This window comes from Entelurus aequoreus, linkage group LG15 (genome assembly GCF_033978785.1).
Source record: "Entelurus aequoreus isolate RoL-2023_Sb linkage group LG15, RoL_Eaeq_v1.1, whole genome shotgun sequence".
In the NCBI taxonomy this organism is placed as follows: domain Eukaryota; kingdom Metazoa; phylum Chordata; class Actinopteri; order Syngnathiformes; family Syngnathidae; genus Entelurus; species Entelurus aequoreus.
In genome coordinates this window covers 33,021,011-33,041,185 of record NC_084745.1, presented here as the reverse complement: position 1 = coordinate 33,041,185, position 20,175 = coordinate 33,021,011, and positions in this window count along the sequence as shown.

The window sequence follows — 20,175 nt, the reverse complement described above, 5'->3', positions numbered from 1 at the left end:
ATAACTTTCTCCGACTTTCTAGGACGTGTTTTATGCCACTTCTTTTTCTGTCTCATTTTGTCCACCAAACTTTTAACGTGGTGCATGAATGCACAAAGGTGAGTTTTGTTGATGTTATTGACTTGTGTGGAGTGCTAATCAGACATATTTGGTCACTGCATGACTGCAAGCTAATCGATGCTAACATGCTATTTAGGCTAGCTATATGTACATATTGCATCATTATGCCTCATTTGTAGGTATATTTGAGGTAATTTAGTTTCCTTTAAGTCATCTCAATTCAATGTATATCTCATGACACACTATCTGTATGTGATATGGCTTTTAATTTTTTGCGGCTCCAGACAGATTTGTTTTGGTATTTTTGGTCCAATATGGCTCTTTCAACATTTTGGGCTGTGCTAGCCTTTCTGTTGTCATACAAGAATGTAGGTTATAGTTTGATTTAGCATGCTGATTGAGTGTTCATTTATTCATCTAGCCTATTTCTATTCATTTGTCCATCAGTAACATATTTTTAAAGACTTCTCCAATTGTTAAGCTGACTATTTATATCTGTGTGTGGCATTGCGTTAGTGTTTTACAAGTTCCTCATCTTATTCTACAGAATAAGATGGACGGTGTCCAACTTTGAATAATCAAAAAATGGTCCAAATTTCCAAACTTCCCAAACTTAACTTCCCGTGGTAAATGTCCGGAAAGTTTCCGGAAATTTACCGGAAACTTTCCACCCCTTTGAAACCCTAGGTTTGAGTGCTAAGGCTGACATAGGGCTGGGCGATATATCGAGTTTGCAAGATATATTGATATCATTTTAAACAAAATATGAATTAAGAAAATATCGTAATATCGATATAATTTATTTCACATTAAAATGACTAAACACCGCTTATTTGTTGTGTTCCTTGTTCTCCCCCGCTTCCCACTCCCTCTCATGGGCTACTAAACCCCTCCCCTTCCTCCTTCCAAGACGTGCTTGCACGTATAAGAAAATCCATGATTGGTCAGTTGTTTACTATGATGAGTCACGATTGGTGGAGATTAAGGCAAAACATTAGGGACAGGCCAATCAGAGGCAAGATAAGGCGGGTCGTCGAACCAGGAAGGGAAAAGATGGCAGAGGGATTATCTTCTTTAGATGTTTCTTTTAGCGATGTAGACGACGTCTACTTGGCCACATTTGGACAAATGTATGTGTCTGGATAAAACATTAATTTGTGTTGTTTACCATGCAAGCCCAAATCAAAAATGTTCTCCAGTTGCCAAAAATGTATGCCGAAGTGAGGAAGATCATAGCCGCACAATTAAGTCAAGTCACTTAGTTGGCGCTGACCGGAACCGTACATGTGTGACAGTCCATTACATCATCCACTGTGAATTAAAAATTGTCTGCCTGCAAATTTATTTTTTATCCGAATTTGATACATTTTGGGGCGGTATGGCGTAGTGGGTAGAGCAACCGTGCCAGAAACCTGAGGGTTGCAGGTTCGCTCCCCGCCTCTTACCATCCAAAATCGCTGCCGTTGTGTCCTTGGGCAGGACACTTCACCCCTGCCCCCGGTGCCGCTCACACCGGAGAATGAATGATGAATGAATGAGTTGTAAATATGAATGATGGGTTCTCACTTCTCTGTGAAGCGCTTTGAGTGTCTAGAAAAGCGCTATATAAATCTAATCCATTATTATTATTATTTGTAATATTTGTACATCTATGTTATTAATTTTACGTAAAACTAAAATTTTCCTATTTTATTTATGTTATGTATTTCTGTGCTACTTAAACAGTTTATTTTCTCTGCTGTTAATACCCATCTTTACTAACCGGATTAATAAAAGTGCCACTGACTGTTTACAGTACAGTTGTCATTTACTTCAATTTCAGTGATAATCGCTCAAAAATGAACATCTTTATATGTACACTTTCACCGGAAAATATTTTGAGATATATATCGAATATCGAGTTTAGGTAAAAATATATCGAGACATACTTTTTCGTTCATATCGCCCAGCCCTAGGCTGAAATATGACATAACATACCAACTTTATTCATAAAGCTCTGCCACCACAACCACAGGTGAAAACAAAGGGCTGTACCCCAAAATATGTACAACTAAAATATAGGCGGGAATCTTTGGGCAACCACGTTTTGATTCGATTCTGATTCTTGAGGTGAAGATTCCATTTAGAATTGAGTCTAAATTCAACACGATTCAGGTAATATATTCTCTTGTTGGTATATAAATTATAATAAACCCTTTTTAAAACAGGTTACAGGTTATAAAATCTCCTCTTGGCTGCTGAAGCGTGACTTATTAATTAATTATGAATTAATATTACCCTTCGAGTGCAATACGTCCGACACTGATTGTTATTTATTACTCCGGTACTCTTGTCTTGTTCTGTATATTGTACGGTATTTTGTATTTCTACAGTGTTTTGTATATTGTACAGGATTGCTTATTATTTTTATTGGATAGTAGTCTGTTTATTTCAAATGTTAGTTTTTTTCTTTATTACCTCTTGTGTGATTTATTTTTACCCCATATTTGTTCCCACTACTGCACCTTAAATTGGAGTCCTTAATCTCGTTATATGCAAATATAATGACAATAAAGTCCATTCTGTTCTATTCTATTCTATTCTTCTATTCTTATACACACAGTGTTGGCCTAAAAAATGTTTGAAAAATATATTAAACAATGTTTATTTACCAAACTCACAGAATGCTATTCAATCTAATACAAGCGAATACAGCAACCACAAATCCAACCCAATGCCAGCTTTACGAAACTCAGGATATACATTTACAAAGCAACTGAGATGACATGCAATACTCAGTAAATACAGTACTAAAAAAATTAGAAAAAACAGAAATTCATAAAAGCCACAGTATCAAAAATTATAATAATATTAATAATAGCTGTTTAATATTTTTACATTAAAATCGATAGATTTTAATGTAAAAAGAAGCAATTTAAAATCATGATGAATAAAAATCCTGATTTGGATATTAATCGATTTTTTTGAGCAGAATTATTAAATATAAATATTTTTTTTAAATCAGATTAATCACATTCACACACTAGGGCCAATTTAATATTGCCAAGCAGCTGGGATAGGCTCCAGCACCCCCGTGACCCCGAGAGGGACATGCGGTAGAAAATGGATGGATGGATGGATTAATTACACTTTTACATTTGGATTAATCATGATTAATCAGGCTATTACTAGACTAGCCTGCATAATTTCAATTTAAAATAAGACCTCAATTTTTTGACATCTTATTGTCAGAAAGTCAGACAGGGACATTTTTTAAATGTTTTACGCCAATGCACGTCATTTAGTTGTTCAAAACTTGGTAACGGTTTTATCGTCAGGGTAACTCGTTATTTTTTACAACAGCAACATAGATAAATAATGCTCTCACGTCACATAGCTTGCGTGAGGTCCCCCCGGCGGACCTTTACCGGTACTTCCAAAAAAATATAGCTTTTTCGAGCAGCAGTGTCATAATCTGGAAGGCAGCCTTAGGGGCGTGACCCCAAGAAGCAGCAGACGGGAGACAGATGGTGAGTAAAATAATATGATTAAAAAAAAAAATAAAGTAAAACGCACTCACGAGGGAGTAGGAGAACACGTAAGTAGGAGTGGAGAAAAAGAACAAAAGAAGGCGAGTGCAGCTATAAAGGGCACAAGACACAGAACAACTCGTGTACGTTGAGCAAAGCAAAACAATAAGCAATGACGTCACCTTGTATGGAAGAAATGAGAAACTGATTGGCAACCGGTGACAGGCGTGTCCCAGTTGACAATCAATGACAGGTGCGGGAGCCAGCACTCAGTGGACAGACAGGGGAAGTGAAACTTCAAAATAAGAGAACTTTACAGGAACCTAAACAGCACACAAACAGTAAAAAACAACACACAAGTCCAAAACAGGCAGGTTACAAAAACTCCTCTCGGCTGCTGACGTTTAACAAATACACCAGTGGTTCTAAAACTTTTTTTTCCCCCAAGCACCACATTAGAGAACAGTGTTACTGTTCAAATTATGCGTAATGATACAGTGGGCAAAAATACTAAATATACTTGTTAAATAAAACCTGTCCCCTGTTTTTATTGACTATTTAGGCCTACTTCGCTACTATATTTTAATGTTGGTCATTATGGTGGTACTTGGAGAACCAAGTAAATCTATTTATATCTGCACCTTATTGCTCTTTCATCCTGCACTACAACGAGCTAATGCAACGACATTTCGTTCTTATCTGTACTGTAAAGTTCAAATTTGAATGACAATAAAGGAAATCTAAGTCTAAGTCTAATTTGGTTCTCCAAGTACCACCATAATGAACAACATTAAAATATAGTAGCGTAGTAGGCCTAAATAATCAATAAAAACAGGGCAAAGGTTTTAATTAACAAGTATATTTAGTATTTTTGGCCACTGTATCATTACATGCAATTTGAACAGTAACACTGTGTTAGAATATTAAATTCAGTGATTCTTTGGCGTACCATTAGATGAAGCCCCGTAACACTAGCGGAAAAGTACCTAAAAACCGTTACAGTAAAAATTGATTCCTCAGTAGATTTTTGTCATTTATAAATCAATTTAAAATCGGGATATATATGAATCGCCAGAAGCTAATAGCTAGTCAACAAGAGTAGTGGTTGCTAACTTTGGAAAACACTGCCCTCTAGCGTTTTGGAAGACAATCGCAAGTCATGCGTGAGCCTCCGCGGACGCGCGGCAAACAAATCAGGATGCCGTCGAAGATGAAGCAAGTTACGTCAACGCCTTTAAGCCTCACACCCTGTCTCGGAAACACAATTTTCTCTTCCACAAACTCTGTTAGGAGAGATTAGAAAACAGTGACTTTGAAAAAAACGACATAGCTTTGTGCTAAGATTACGGTCACATTTGAACAACATCATCATGCTAGGTTAGCCTATTCACCGGAGAAATTCCCAGCTATCACATCTGTAGCTTTGAGCTTTATTTTAGGATGTGTAGCAAAGCCTTTTTTAATTTATTTGTCTGCAAAGCTGTCCTGCATGATGTAGTGGGCGGCACTATTTATTATCGACGTATTCGTTTAATCTGGACGTTTAAAGAGGACACGATGCATAAATTTAAAATCACAAGTATTTATTCCCTATTGGATACAATTCTAGTACAATTTGTCTGAGCGCTATCTGTCCCTAGTAGCATTCAACACGGCGACTTACTGTTTGGACGCACCCTTCCCCTGGCGCTCTTACAATATATAACACAATGTATGAATATGCAATGAGGTGTCTGCTTCCAGGCGTGGAATCTTCCTCTGCCTTCTCCTTCCTGTACTCCGACTTCATATTCATGAAGGGTCGTGTTAGAGGACAAAGATTAAACAACTTGTAACCTCAAAATACCCCATTTTCTCATGTTCTTGGGACATATTTCCTCCTGAGAACCAGCGTCCTCTGCAGTGGACATTTGTTTTTTTCAAAACAGAGCAATTTCTTTCATACATTTGTAGCTGCAAAAACCCAAGTCCCCCACAAAGGACGCAAAAACGTCATAATGAGCCCATTTTGCACAATCGGGGACCTTTAAATAGTGTCGAACGTACTGTACATCCCGACACCTAAAAAAAGCATCACGCGAACGTCCCCCAGTGCTGCACCCCAAGAGGTCACGTTCAGCGCGGAGCATCTCCCTGGGTTTTCAGTCCGCAGACTCCCCGCTGTTGTGACCGCGCTGAGGAAAAGAGGGGGGGAGGGTGTTCAATCGGTCGGCGAGCCGTCAAGTGATTAGAGCAATTACTCGTCAAGGATCTGTCACAATCGATCACATCTGTTGGCGAGACAGGCGTGGGGGGTGACCCAGACCTGCCTGTGTTGGCCCGACTGAAGCCCTCGCTGTGCGCGCCTGAATGATGCTCCTCGGCATGACGGCTGATTGGATGATGGCTGCTAAAGGTGTGCATTAACCACACTACACTATCATAGTTTATCATATAGCTAGCAACTTTGCTAAAAGTAGAGCTAAATGTAATTAGATCTCCTCATAGTACCATAGGGCGCACCGGGTTATAAGGCGCACTGCCGATGAATGGTTTATTTTCGATCCTTTTTCATATATAAGGCGCACCGGATTATAGGGCGCATTAAAGGACTCATATTATTATTATTTTTTTCTAAATTGAAAACACTTCCTTGTGGTCTACATAACATGTAATGGTGGTTCTTTGGTCAAAATGTTGCATAGATTATGTTTTACAGATCATCTTCAAGCCGCTTTCTGTGCCGTTTTGTGGGCGGTCTTATTTAAATGGCTCACCTTAGGCAGCGTCTTCTCCCCGTCATCTTTGTTGCAGCGGTGTAGCGTGCGAGGACGGGGGTGGAAAAAGTGTCAAAAGATGGAGGTAACTGTTTTAATGACATTCAGACTTTACTTAAATCATTAACGGAGCAGCCTCTCCCCATCCGCCGGAAATGTGTCCCGTGAAAAACCGTCCGACCGGAACTCTCTAATAACTCTCTGAAATTGTTGAAAAAACAAGTTAAAAGTGCCGCAAGTCGCTAAAGAAGTAAGACATAAGAGGCGCTGACGTCAGTGACTGCCGCGATGCCAAAAGTTAAAGGATTGACTGGAAAGACTGATTTGAAGCTGGGCACAGGACGTGATGGGATTCAAGAAGGGATACTACAAAAAATACTCCAGGAATTTAAAGAAGAAATGATAGAAAAATGGGAAGAATTGATGGATGGATGGAAAGAGGATATGAAAGAAATGAAAGAAGAAATTAAAGAAATGAAAAAAGAGAACAACTCCAGAAATAAAGAAGCCACTGAAATGAGCAAACAAATGAAGATCCTTCAAGAGGACAACAACATGCTGAGGAACATCATAGATGAAATGGATCAGGATAAACGAATGAATGATATCATCGTGACAGGGCACCGAATTAAACCAAGATCCTATGCGAAAGCTGTGAATAATGAAGGTGAACCAGATGAAATGGATATGGTCTCAGCAGAACAGCAAGTGGTCAACTTTCTGCAATCAAAAGAAATTGAAATTGACATTAATACCATCGAAACATGCATCCCACTGAACGGAGGAAACAACAACGCCACTCCAGTCGTGCTCGTGAAACTCGTAAACAGAAAATCTAAAATGGCATTGCTGAGACAGGGAAAGAAGCTGAAGGGAACAAATGTGTACATGAATGAGCATCTCACAAAACGTAATGCTGGAATTGCCAAGAAAGCACGCGCCTTGAGAAAGCAAGGAAAAATCCAGGGAACTTGGAGCGCCAACTGTAAAATCTACATCAAGCTGAATGGAGGTCCAGAAGCAAGAGTAATTGTTGTCCATGACATCAAGGACCTGGACAATTTTTAAAGTTTACACAGCTACCACAACAACGATGATAATGGACTCTGACAAAAAACAAGCACCTAAATTCAGCATCGACACTACTATGTTCCAAGGGACGACTAAACAAGAGGACCTACATTCAGGATTGCATCCACCTACACTTATAGAGATTATTGAAACAACATCAAAGATTGTTGAACAAGAAAATATGGAACTAAAAAATTTCTGCAACAAAGATCACAAAAACCAGGATTTGGAAAATGATATAGATCCAGATACAAATTTTTTCTCCCACATCAGTAATAGTTGTTTTTATTATACAGATGATCAATATAATAGCAACATTGAATGTGATAACAAATTGTCAATTATTCATTTTAATAGTAGAAGCTTGTATGCAAATTACAACAACATTACGAACTTTTTGGAACACATCAACGAACCATTCAAAGTGATTGCTGTCACAGAAACATGGATTGATGATAAAAAAGGAATAGATTTTGATCTGGAGGGATATGAGCTAAACTACATCAACAGAACCAACAAAAATGGAGGAGGAGTAGCTGTGTACGTGATGAAGAACCTGAACTACAAAGTGGTAAAAAACATGTCATTTGCTATAGATAATATCTTAGAATGTATAACCATTGAAATATGTCAGGAAAAAAGCAAAAACATATTCATCAGTTGTATATATAGATCACCTAAATCAAGTATAGAAACATTTGAAGAATGGATCAAGGCAACTTACATGGACTATGGTCAAAGAATAATGTTCTTATGTGGTGACTTTAATATTGACTTATTGAACCCCAACAAGCAAAAGTCTATTGATGACTTCATTGATACAATGTACAGCATCAGTCTATATCCTAAAATCACAAAGCCAAGCAGAATCACAGGACACTGTGCCACGCTTATTGATAATATTTTTACCAATGATTTTGATAATAACACTACAAGTGGTCTACTTATAACCGACGTTAGTGATCATCTGCCAGTTTTTACAATATATGATGGAAACTACAAGAAGAACATGGAAGACAAAAGGACATTTCGAAGACTATGCACAGAGAAGAGGATGACTGCCTTCAAAATTGAGCTACAAATGCAAGATTGGGACAATGTGTATAATAAAAAAGAGGTTGATGAAGCATATGAACATTTCTTAAACAACTTCATAATACTTTATGACAAACATTGTCCATGGATACAACTCAGTAACAAGCAGAGAAAGAATAATCAACCATGGATGACAAAAGGATTAAAAAATGCTTGTAAGAAGAAGAATACACTATATAGAAAATGTATAGCACAAAGAACTATAGAGGCAGAAATTAAGTACAAAAAGTATAAAAACAAGTTAACAGACATACTACGATCATGTAGAAAAGAATATTACAGTGAATTATTGGACAGGAACAAAAATAATATGAGAGCAACATGGGGCATCCTCAATAGCATTATTAAAAATGGAACTAAGAGGGACTACCCTCAATACTTCTTAGATGAAAATAAAAAAATGACAACATAAAGGAAGTAGTTGAAAGCTTCAATAATTATTTTGTAAATATTGGACCAAAATTGGAAGAAAGGATTCCAGACCCAGTTCCAATTGAGGACTATAATGATACCATAGAGCGAAATCCCAACTCCATGTTCCTCAGTAATGTGACACAGGAGGAAATAGTTACAATCGCAAAAAAATGTAAATCTAAGACTTCAACTGATTGTAACGGAATTGATATGGAAACGATAAAAAAAGGTTATTGAAGAGATCTCAGGACCATTAATGTATATTAGTAACCTATCATTTCAAACAGGTACATTTCCAAACAAAATGAAAATAGCTAAAGTTGCACCAATTTATAAGACTGGAGACAAACATCAATTTACAAATTATAGACCTGTTTCTCTACTTCCACAATTTTCTAAAATCATTGAAAAACTGTTCAATAACAGATTAGAAAGTTTCATAAATAAAAATACAATACTCGAAGAGAACCAATATGGATACAGAGCTAATGTTTCAACTTCAATGGCTTTAATTGAAATTACAGAAGAAATTACCAATGCAATAGATAGTAAAAAATGTGCGGCAGCAGTGTTTATGGATCTAACTAAAGCATTTGACACAATTAATCACAATATTTTAATCAAAAAACTAGAACGATATGGCATCAGAGGGTTAGTCTTAAACTGGATAAGAAGTTATCTAACGAACAGGAAACAATACGTGAAGCTAGGCGAACACACGTCTACAACGCTAAATATATCCTGTGGTGTACCTCAGGGATCAATACTAGGACCTAAATTATTCAATCTCTATATAAATGACATTTGTAAAGTTACAAAATATTTAAAGTTAGTATTATTTGCGGATGATACAACAGCGTTTTGTTCAGGAGAGAACACACAGGAGATAATACAAATAATAACAGAAGAAATTAACAAATTAAAAAGATGGTTTGACAAAAACAGACTATCGTTGAATCTTAGTAAAACTAAAATAATGCTATTTGGTAACAGTAGAAGAGAAAGTCAAACACAAATACAAATAGACGGAATAGAAATTGAAAGAGTAAATGAAACCAAATTTCTAGGTATAATGATTGATGATAAATTGAACTGGAAATCTCACGTAAAAAATATACAACATAAAGTTGCAAGAAACACGTCAATAATGAATAAAGCAAAACATGTTCTAGACCAAAAATCCCTTCATATTCTCTACTGCTCACTAGTGTTACATATCTGAGCTACTGTGTAGAAATATGGGGACATAATTACAAAAGTACACTAAATTCATTAACGGTGTTACAAAAAAGATCAGTTAGAATAATACATAATGTTGGATATAGAGAACATACAAACCCTTTATTTATTGAATCAAAAATACTGAAATTCCACGACATAGTGAATTTGCAAACAGCTAAAATTATGCACAAAGCAAACTATAACCTGCTACCCAAGAATATACAACAATTCTTCTCAAAAAAAGAGGAGAAATATAATCTTAGAGAAAAACGTAATTTAAAACATTTGTTTGCACGTACAACACTTAAGACCTTCAGTATATCAGTATGTGGAATTAAATTATGGAATGGATTAGGCAAAGCAATCAAACAATGTACTAATATGATCCACTTCAAGAAACTCTTCAAACTTAAAGTGTTTACAAAGTACAAAGAAGAAGAACCATGACAAACATTCTCAATTTATTTCATCCATCCATTCATTCATTCTTAAAGTAATCTTACTTATCTCATCATATGAAATATGACTTACTTCACCAATTATTATTATTAAATTCTTACTATTATTTATTTATTTATTTTTATTGTGATTACTTATGGAGTTTATTGTGAAAAAATTGTGAACAGGAAGTGAACAAAAAGTTTTGCAACTGTTATGTACAGAAAAGGGGTAGGATTAAATAAGCTCTGCTTCTTCCTACTCCTTTTCGAACATGTTGAAAAGAGAAACTGGAAATTGTGATGTATCATGTTGTATGCTTGCATGTTCGAAATAAACTCAAACTCAAACTCAACTCAACTCAACTCAACTAAAGTTCCTTGGGTGAATGATGTAAACTCACTACACCGGTATGTTTTAGCGCTTTCATGGCAGATATAAGTAAGAACTTTATATTAGAAAGGGCAACAGAGGAGGATGAATGTCCCATAACAAGAAGATAGAGAAAAAGAAGAAGCTTATCGACTACAAAGGCGGACGCGCGCAATTTTTCAGGACTTATGCAGCTCTCAAATACAAATCAGCAGGTACCAGAAGGTAAGAAAAGTTGGTTTTTGCATAACATTGCGAAACAAAACACCAGATAATATGTCTTACCTTATACACACACCATAATAATACTCGTATGTTGAAGCACAGTACAATCCATCAAGCGGTGCGGCTTCATAGCTTACCAAAGACGTACTAAAACATTTTGATAGATTTTTGAGCACCGGGTGTAATGTTCTATATTTTTAATGGAACATATAACATGGTGGGTGTTGTTTACTTGAGTCATATTGCAGTCTACACATATCTCTTATGTGTGACTGCCATCATTTTTTGCAGTCTACAAGTAGCTCCTATGTGTGACTGCCCTCTGCTGGTCACATTTATCATTACATCATGTACCAAATAAAATAGCTTTGACGTCGGTAAGCAAAACCAGAATTATTCCGTACATTAGGCACACCGGGTTATAAGGCGCACTGTCGAGTTTTGAGAAAAGAAAATTATTTTAAGTGCGCCTTATAGTCTGGAAAATATGGTATTTTATCTTTGTAGCACAGTGCAGTCATACTGATACACTTGTTGTCGCACCACCAACCACATTTGGGCAATTTTTGTCTTTTAGGGCCATTTTTTAATCTGCAACACGAATCCACACATAACCAACAATAGAAAATAGCAACAATAACGCTAAATAGGATTGGAACGGTACGCTATCATCACGGTTTGGTACACACCTGGGTTTAGTCACGATTCGGTAAGGCAACCAAATGCAAAAAATACAAGAATAAATCATTTTTATTTTAATGAAGCAGGAAACTGCTAACAGGTTGTTTTCCAATAATTCGTCCATCCATGATTTCGCTGGTTTTTGTGTTATTGTAGCGGCCTAAAATGCCTTAATTTGTGGCAACTTTTTCAGAAAGTAGCAGCAAAAGTTGCAATGTTTTTTTGAAGAACATTGAATCAAGCTGTGATTTTATGAATTTGTTATCAATGATTTGAAAAAGCACAGGATTTCAACAAAAATTGGAAAACAAATATTGCATTGATGTTTTACTTGTTGTACACCACACAGACTTAAAAGTACACACTCCACTGCATATTATTTTTTTTCTAGAAATCCCCCGAGTTTTAAGAGCTTTTTACTTATTTTAAGTCATTGAATTTACATCATAATCTTGATTTGAACATGAATAATTATATTTTATCTATTCCAGTTTGAAAATGTTAAAATTGAGAAAATAACTATTCAAATAAGATATTTTGTTTTTTATCCAACAGAGAAAATCTTGATTCTGCAACATCCCAAGCATGCTTAATTTAAGAAATGCAAGATGAATAATGCTTGTTTTCAGATTAAAATAATAATTTCTAGTTTAAAAGTCTAGCTATAGAAATCTTAATTTATGAGGTCTTATCAAGTAAAGTTACCTAGCTGCATGTACAGATAATTTCACTAGTTTTTTTTAATATTTTTTCCCTCAAATCTATTATTTTTATTTTATATTTTGTCAGCGCTTTTTTGCATTGTAGATGGCAGTAAACACACATATTCAGAATTCATTGCCAAATGAATGTACGATTTTGATTAATTATTAGTCATAATTATTATAATTGGAGAAAGAAACACCGCCAAATACTTTCCTATTGTCGTCCACACGTTGCAGACATTCTCTGTGTATGTTTTTAACGCTTAAAAAGTGTTTATCCATCTCACCCATTCATTTTTGTTCAAACACATTTACCCCTGCACATTAACAGCATTTGTGAACTGTTGAGAGCAATCTATGCCGATCATTTTTGTTGATAAATTACAGACAATGAGAGATTATCGTCACACTTCAACATCTCGGTCATGTAAATGAAGATTAAATACATTTAAACTAGGAAGTATATGTTTTTATACTACATTACTCAAGAGGCTTAGTACCGTCGGCAGGAAACGGAAGTAAGTCTGAGCTACGCGGAAAGACAACAACTGTGTCGTACAGAGTTGATAAATTGTTACATTTTGTTTGTCTACACAAGAAACAAACACACGTTTTGATTAGACAGTTTGTGAAAGTGATTGGTCAAAATCAAACCGGATAATTTTTAAATTAATAATCTAATTTTATGCTAGTAGCACTCACACTAGTGGTGTCCCGATACCAATATTTTGGTACCAGTACCGATACCAAAATTATTTCGATACTTTTTGATACTTTTCGGTACTTTTCGATACTTTTCTAAACAAAGGGGACCACAAAAAATGGCATTATTGGCTTTATTTTAACAAAAAATCTTAGGGTACATTAAACATATGTTTCTTATTGCAAGTTTGTCCTTAAATAAAATAGTGAACATACAAGACAACTTGTCTTTTAGTAGTAAGTAAACAAACATAGGCTCCTAATTTAGCTGCTGACATATGCAGTAACATATTGTGTAATTTTCCATTCTATTATTTTGTCAACATTATTAAGGACAAGTGGTAGAAAATGAATTATAAATCTACTTGTTCATTTACTGTTAATATCTGCTTACTTTCTCTTTTAACATGTTCTATCTACACTTCTGTTAAAATGTAATAATGGTGATGCGGACTCGTACTTTTCAGAGGCGGTATAGTACGGAATATGATTCATTAGTATCGCGGTACTATACTAATACCGGTACACTGTACAACCCTAACTCACACAAGTAATATAAATGAACAGCTACCATGTTGGCATTTTAACCAATTTTTGTAGGTATAAAAGAACTAAGGTCATGGATATTGTTATTTTTAAATAATGGAAAATGGTTAGAAAATATTTTGCGTTTAATTTTAGTGGTTGAAAGTACTTTTAAGTCTAGGCCAAAACCTTAGTTGAACATGGCAAAATCCTCCTGTTGCTTGGCTACAAGGAATTTACCTGAATTAATTTATTTCCACCTACTGTTATTGTAATTCATCATTCAGTGCAGTGGAGCCAATTCGATTCAAATTCAAATTATTTTATTTTTTTACTTAAAAAAAAACTGTTCCTCCTTTTTTCCATTCTTTTTTTTTTAATTGCCCCCTTTAAAAAAAGGGAGAAATAGAGGAAAAAGGGAAACAAAATGAAAAAAAGGTGGAAACAACAAAAACAAATTCAGATTATTTAAATTTAAACTAAAATTTGGACAAGCCTGGTAATATTGCATCCAGGCTCAGACTCCCAAAATGCAACACGGAATGACACAGGAGGTCCTTCATACCGACAGCCATCAGACTGTATAATGCATATGTTCCTTGACTGCACATAAATGTAGAGTATATGTAGAATATATTTATATTATATATATAATATATTATATATATTATATTATTTATTATTATTATTATTACTGTCTATTGTGAGCGAACTGTGCTGCTGAATTTCCCCCAGGGATCAATAAAGTACTTTCTATTCTATTCTATTCATGTAAATAATGGAGTGCAAGCTGCCAGGAAACATTATCATTAATTACATCGTTTAACAGAACCTTCTCTTGTTTGTAATACCAAGAAAGAGCAGAATATTTAGCAAATGGAGTATTAGTGTAGTCATTTGTTAGTGACATGGGCAGATCAGTGTCTGTCTGCTAAGTGGGCTAATCTGCCTTCGCCTTTTAAAGAAGCGGCCACTAAGAATAGCAAACAGTGACGGTCTGCCAGAAAGTGTGACTGCAAAGATGCTGCTGGGAAGATATGTGCTCCAGGCGCTTTGCAGCCCCCATCTTCCAAAACCTTACATCATCTATTATTCTTGGGCTCATATTGATATGTATTTATTTTTGTTCCTCCTTTTTATATCCAAATTCAAAAGGACGGAAGGAGCAACAAAAGTGCTCCATTTTCATTTCCCCCCCTTCCCTATTCTGCGAGTGTTTCTTTTTCATTGTGCATCTTTGCTGTAATTCTTTTGGAAGTTGAACTCAAATGTAGCGTTTGTGATGTCTCAATGCAGTCCGGCTGTCACCGGCTCCCAACGTCTACGTTGACGATATTATTTCTGGCTGTGCGCACTCCATCTTGGGGCGCAGCGGAGCCTCTTTCATTTTCTGTGTCATAATGCGATAGCGCAAATTTCCCTGCGAGGCATCGCGCTATTGGAAAAAAAGCGAATAACATATGTTGTGTCTCAAAGTCACCCTTCTTCCCCTTATCCCACTGGTGCAGATGACCAGCGAGGGCGCCAGTGCCAAAGGCTGCGAGACGGAGACGCGTTCAGGAAACGAGTCACAGGGACTATCATTCATCGACATCATGAGTCGTCCATATCAAAATCTAGAAGAAGAGCCGTAATGCATTACAAAGTAATGTATCGCCTGTGTGTTTTATTGATATTGGAGGAGAATAGTCGGTTTACTGTGCCTTGAGGAGCCTTCACAAAGTAGATTATCTTTTCCTTGGCATGTTTTCTGACTCTTTGAGGCTTTCTAGGAGGTTGTTCTTTTATTTATTTTTATTGTATCATGTTTCACTATAGATGGCCACGCTAATCTTTCACTCTGCACCGAGCTTGCAGGGCATGCAGGCAGCTTTGTTCTCTGGAAAGAAGGCAAGATGCTGTAAGTATAATGGCAGCGCCACAACGTTGAGCACACCTGCACTATCAAATAAGAGTCAATACAAGAGCCGCTGTGACAACAATGTGGCAATACGCATTGATATATTATTGTATTTTCTGTATTTACATAAAAGGCGTACATTACAAATTTATTTATTTTTTGACTTTTAATTTTTTTCCCCTTTTACTATAGTTAACAGTATTTTTCTATTAATGTTTTATTTCACAGTAAAAAACAAGTGTTCTAAATAAAAAAGAATAATGCAGTCATAAGGAATATAAACAAAAGTAGATAAGAAAAAAGTAAGATACAATTTGGAAAACTTTTTTCCAATGTTTTATTATTATTACTATTATTATTCATTTAAAATATTTATGTCATGTATTTATATTTTAAAAACTTTTTATTATTATTTTAAAAAATATGTACACATTTTTACATAAACTACTATTATTTCCCATATTCTAATAGAAAAATAAAAAATAAAATATACATTCATTAAGAGTGCAAAAATAAAAATAAAAGTATAGTTGAAGCAAAATGGCTTTAAAGTACCAGTGGAGTGGAAAAACAAGTTGCCTCTAAATTGAAGCAACTAGCATATATATCTGTTGTATGAGGGCAGCACGGTAGTACAGGGGTAAGTGCATGTGCCTCACAATACGAAGGTCCTGGGTTCGATACCCGTGCTCGGGTCTTTCTGTGTGGAGTTTGCAGGTTCTCCCTGTGACTGCGTGGGTTCCCTCAGGGTACTCCGGCTTCCTCCCACCTCCAAAGACAGGCACCTGGGGATAAGTTGATTGGCAACACTAAATTGGCCGATGAGGTGGTGACTTGTCCAGGGTGTACCCCGCCTACCGCCCGAATGCAGCTGAGATAGGCTCCAGCATCCCCCGCGACCCCAAAAGGGACAAGCGGTAGAAAACGAATGGATGGATCTGTTGTATGAGACTGAAAGACTCCTAATGTTTGCAAGTAAATAGATATGATCGAATTAGTAGCAATCTCATGGAGATTCCAGAGCCATTTTGAGAGTTAAAGAGGAAGCCATTCACATGATCGTGTGACGTAGAGGTAGGAACCGCAGTTCCCTTCCCCACCAAAAACAATGCAAAGCATGCAGACTTTGTGAGAGCCAACAACGATTACTTTGGGCAAAAGGATGATCTAGAACCTTCTATTGTTGATCCTGAATATAAGGAGGATGAGCTACAAGTTTTAGAAGCTCTGCTAAACAAATCCAGCTTTAGTGAAACACTATAGCATCATGTAACAGTATTGCTAAGTGCTAAACAATAAATACAGACTACAATATAATAAAACGATAGCTTACTGTACTATGTCTGCTCTTACTTCGATGACGACTGATAGGATGTCCATATCTTCCCGTTTAGATGAAGAATTAATCATGATGCACACAAAAGGTTAACAAAGAAGTCTCCCTCCAGACACTGTCTTCGGTTGTGTGCGTTTGTCTGAATTTCCGAGTATAAATGGAATGTCACAGAAGAACAATTTCTAGATCTATGGCTAAATCCTCCTAGTATCCAGATGAGAGGCATGATTTCAAATCTAAAATAACTTTGATGAGCCGAGATGCGTTGATGTGGGAGAAGCAGGACGTCGCTGCCGGCTCACAGTAAAGCAGCAGAGGACTACTTACTGTAGCTGTGTGTTATCAATCTGCCGCAAATAATTGTTTGTCTGCGTTAGCGCTTATTACAACAACATCACTAATATTTGGTTAATTTTCAGATATAGAGTATTGTTGGCAGGTTTTGGATGGTTATTTAGAGGGTTTGTGGGCAAAATAGAGAGCCCCCATTGACGGACTATTCATGTATTTATTTTTTTATGACTTGCTTTCATGGCGAGTTTACTGACAGATATAAGTAAGAACTTTACACTACTTTATATTAGAAATGGCAACAGCGGAGGATGAATGTCCCATAACAAGAACATAGAGAAAAAGAAGAAGCTTATCGACTACAGTGTCGGCATGGACTACAAAGGCGGATGTGAGCAATTTTTCAAGACTTATGCAGATCCCAAATACAGATCAGCAGGTACCAGAAGGTAAGAAAAGTTGCTCTTGCATAATATTGTGAAACAAAACGCCAGATAATATGTCTTACCTTATACACACACCATAATAATACTCGTATGTTGAAGCACATCAAGCGGTGCGGCTTCATAGCTTACCAAAGTCGTACTAAAACATTTTCATAGATTTTTGAGCGCTGTGTGGAATGTTCTATATTTTCAATGGGACATATAAAATGTTGGTGTTGTTTACTTGAGTCATATTGCCATCATAGTGCAGTCTACACGTATCTCTTGTGTTTGACTGCCATCTATTGGTCACACTTATCATTACACCATGTACTAGATAAAATTGCTTCGAGGTCGGTTAGCAAAACCAGAATTATTCTGTACATTAGGCGCACCGGGTTATAAGGCGCACTGTCGAGTTTTGAGGAAAAAAAAGGATTTTAAGTGTGCCTTATAGTCCGAAAAATACGGTATCTCTATACAGATGACTAAATACGTTATAATTCCACGATATAGTTCCGTGCGGTTTAGGCACTTAAACATTCAAAAGGTTTCCTTTTTATTGTGAGATGGTTTTAGAAGTAATGTACACTTCACAGCACCATGTTGCTGATTAAACATGTTATAATTGCACGAGTGTCGGGTTTCAGCAGCACAGGCGCGTATAAAAGATTCATAATGTTCCTGTGTAAGTGCCGGCTGGTTTTAAAGATATTGTACATGACAATGTATGACGGGCATATCAAACATTATACTTTTGTATTAACAGAGGTGTAATGCCACCAAGTCAGCTGTGGATTCTGAATGGACAAAATGTGCATGACAGCTAGTGTATGTGTTTGTGTGTAGACAGAGACGGTTTTAAATCTACACTCACGTGGATGAAGATCGTTTTAATCCCTACATAGTACTGCAAGAATTTATCAATTAAATCAAATAATTTGATAAGAAAAAAAAAATATTTTTTCTTTTTTTGCTTTGATGATAATGAAAACACATTACCTCATGTAGTGCCTGCAACTTAATATATGCGGCCAATGTTTCCTCACAACTACTTGCAATAGAGCAGACATGAGAGCGGTGCTGCGGGTCATGCTCTGTGTATGTTTGTGCGTGTGCGTGTGTGTGGTGGGGAACAGCGCTGAGTGACGATGGAGTGAGATGGCTCAATGAAAAACATTGAGGAAGTGGAAAAAGAGCAAAAGACCCAAAGAAACCGACAAAAGCTGTCAAAAGTTTGCTATCATTTGTAACTGAAATAGATGCCATTTTTGCACTGTCAAACGGTGCTGGCATTTCATAATAGTACTATATTGATGATGCGGCATGTCACCAGAAAGCAACCTGCATATGTACAGAGCGAACAACCAGGAATGTGGTACAGGTCTATGTTGGCAGCTAACACCATGAGCTAAAAACTTTCTTACAAATTAACATTTTTACACTAACTTGACATCTACGAAACAAACTCACTTACTGACTGTCGTTTAAATGTTTCATGTTCATATGCTAAAGCCCAAACATGCACAACAGACAACAAAATGTACCTGGTTCAAAAAGGAGATTGCGCTTCTCAATGTGATTCAAGATGGAGTGCCAAACCCAAAAAAAAGTAATCCAGTAAATGTTTCAAAAATGTTTGAAAAGGTAGCACATCCCAAAATTAAGACTAGTAGGACAAAATACTCACATTTCACTTGATTTATTGCTCACATCAAAAAAGAGGAACGCTTACGCGTTTCGGCACGTGGCCTTCGTCAGAGCGTTTAAGAGTACATACAATTTCAGTGTCAATTTATACATACACACACACTCAGAGTTCACAACTGGGAATTGGATCCAATTACTGGGGAACCAATCACATGTCTTCTTCCTTGCTGATGCTGGGACCAATTTTCAGGTGGAGCTTCTGCAAAACTCTGTAGCTGGATTAGTGGTAGGGAAATGGGAAGAAGAAGTCATACATGACCCAAATAGTAACCCTTACCATTCAAATATAAAACTGTACAAACGATACATTGATGACATCCTGATATTTTGGGAGGGGACGCAAGAAGAATTGATGGACTTTGTGAAATATCTCAACAATAGTTCAGCGTTCCTTAAATTCACCTGTGAACATAGCACTGAAAAGATTAATTATTTAGATTTGAGCATACATAAAGATGAAACAGGAGCTATTCACACTTCTATTTATAGAAAAGATATGGAACGAAATTCAATATTACATGCCACAAGCAATCATCCCAAACCCCTAAAGGACAATATCCCAGTGGGTCAGTTTTTGAGGCTCAAACGCAACTGTTCAGACCTTGAGGACTTTCACTCCAAAGAAATAATCATGGCTGCTCGGTTCAAAGAAAGAGGTTATGCCTCTAACTCTATTCAGAAAGCCATACAGCGAGCTAATACTACTGCTCGTACTGATCTCCTGTCCAACATTCAGAAAA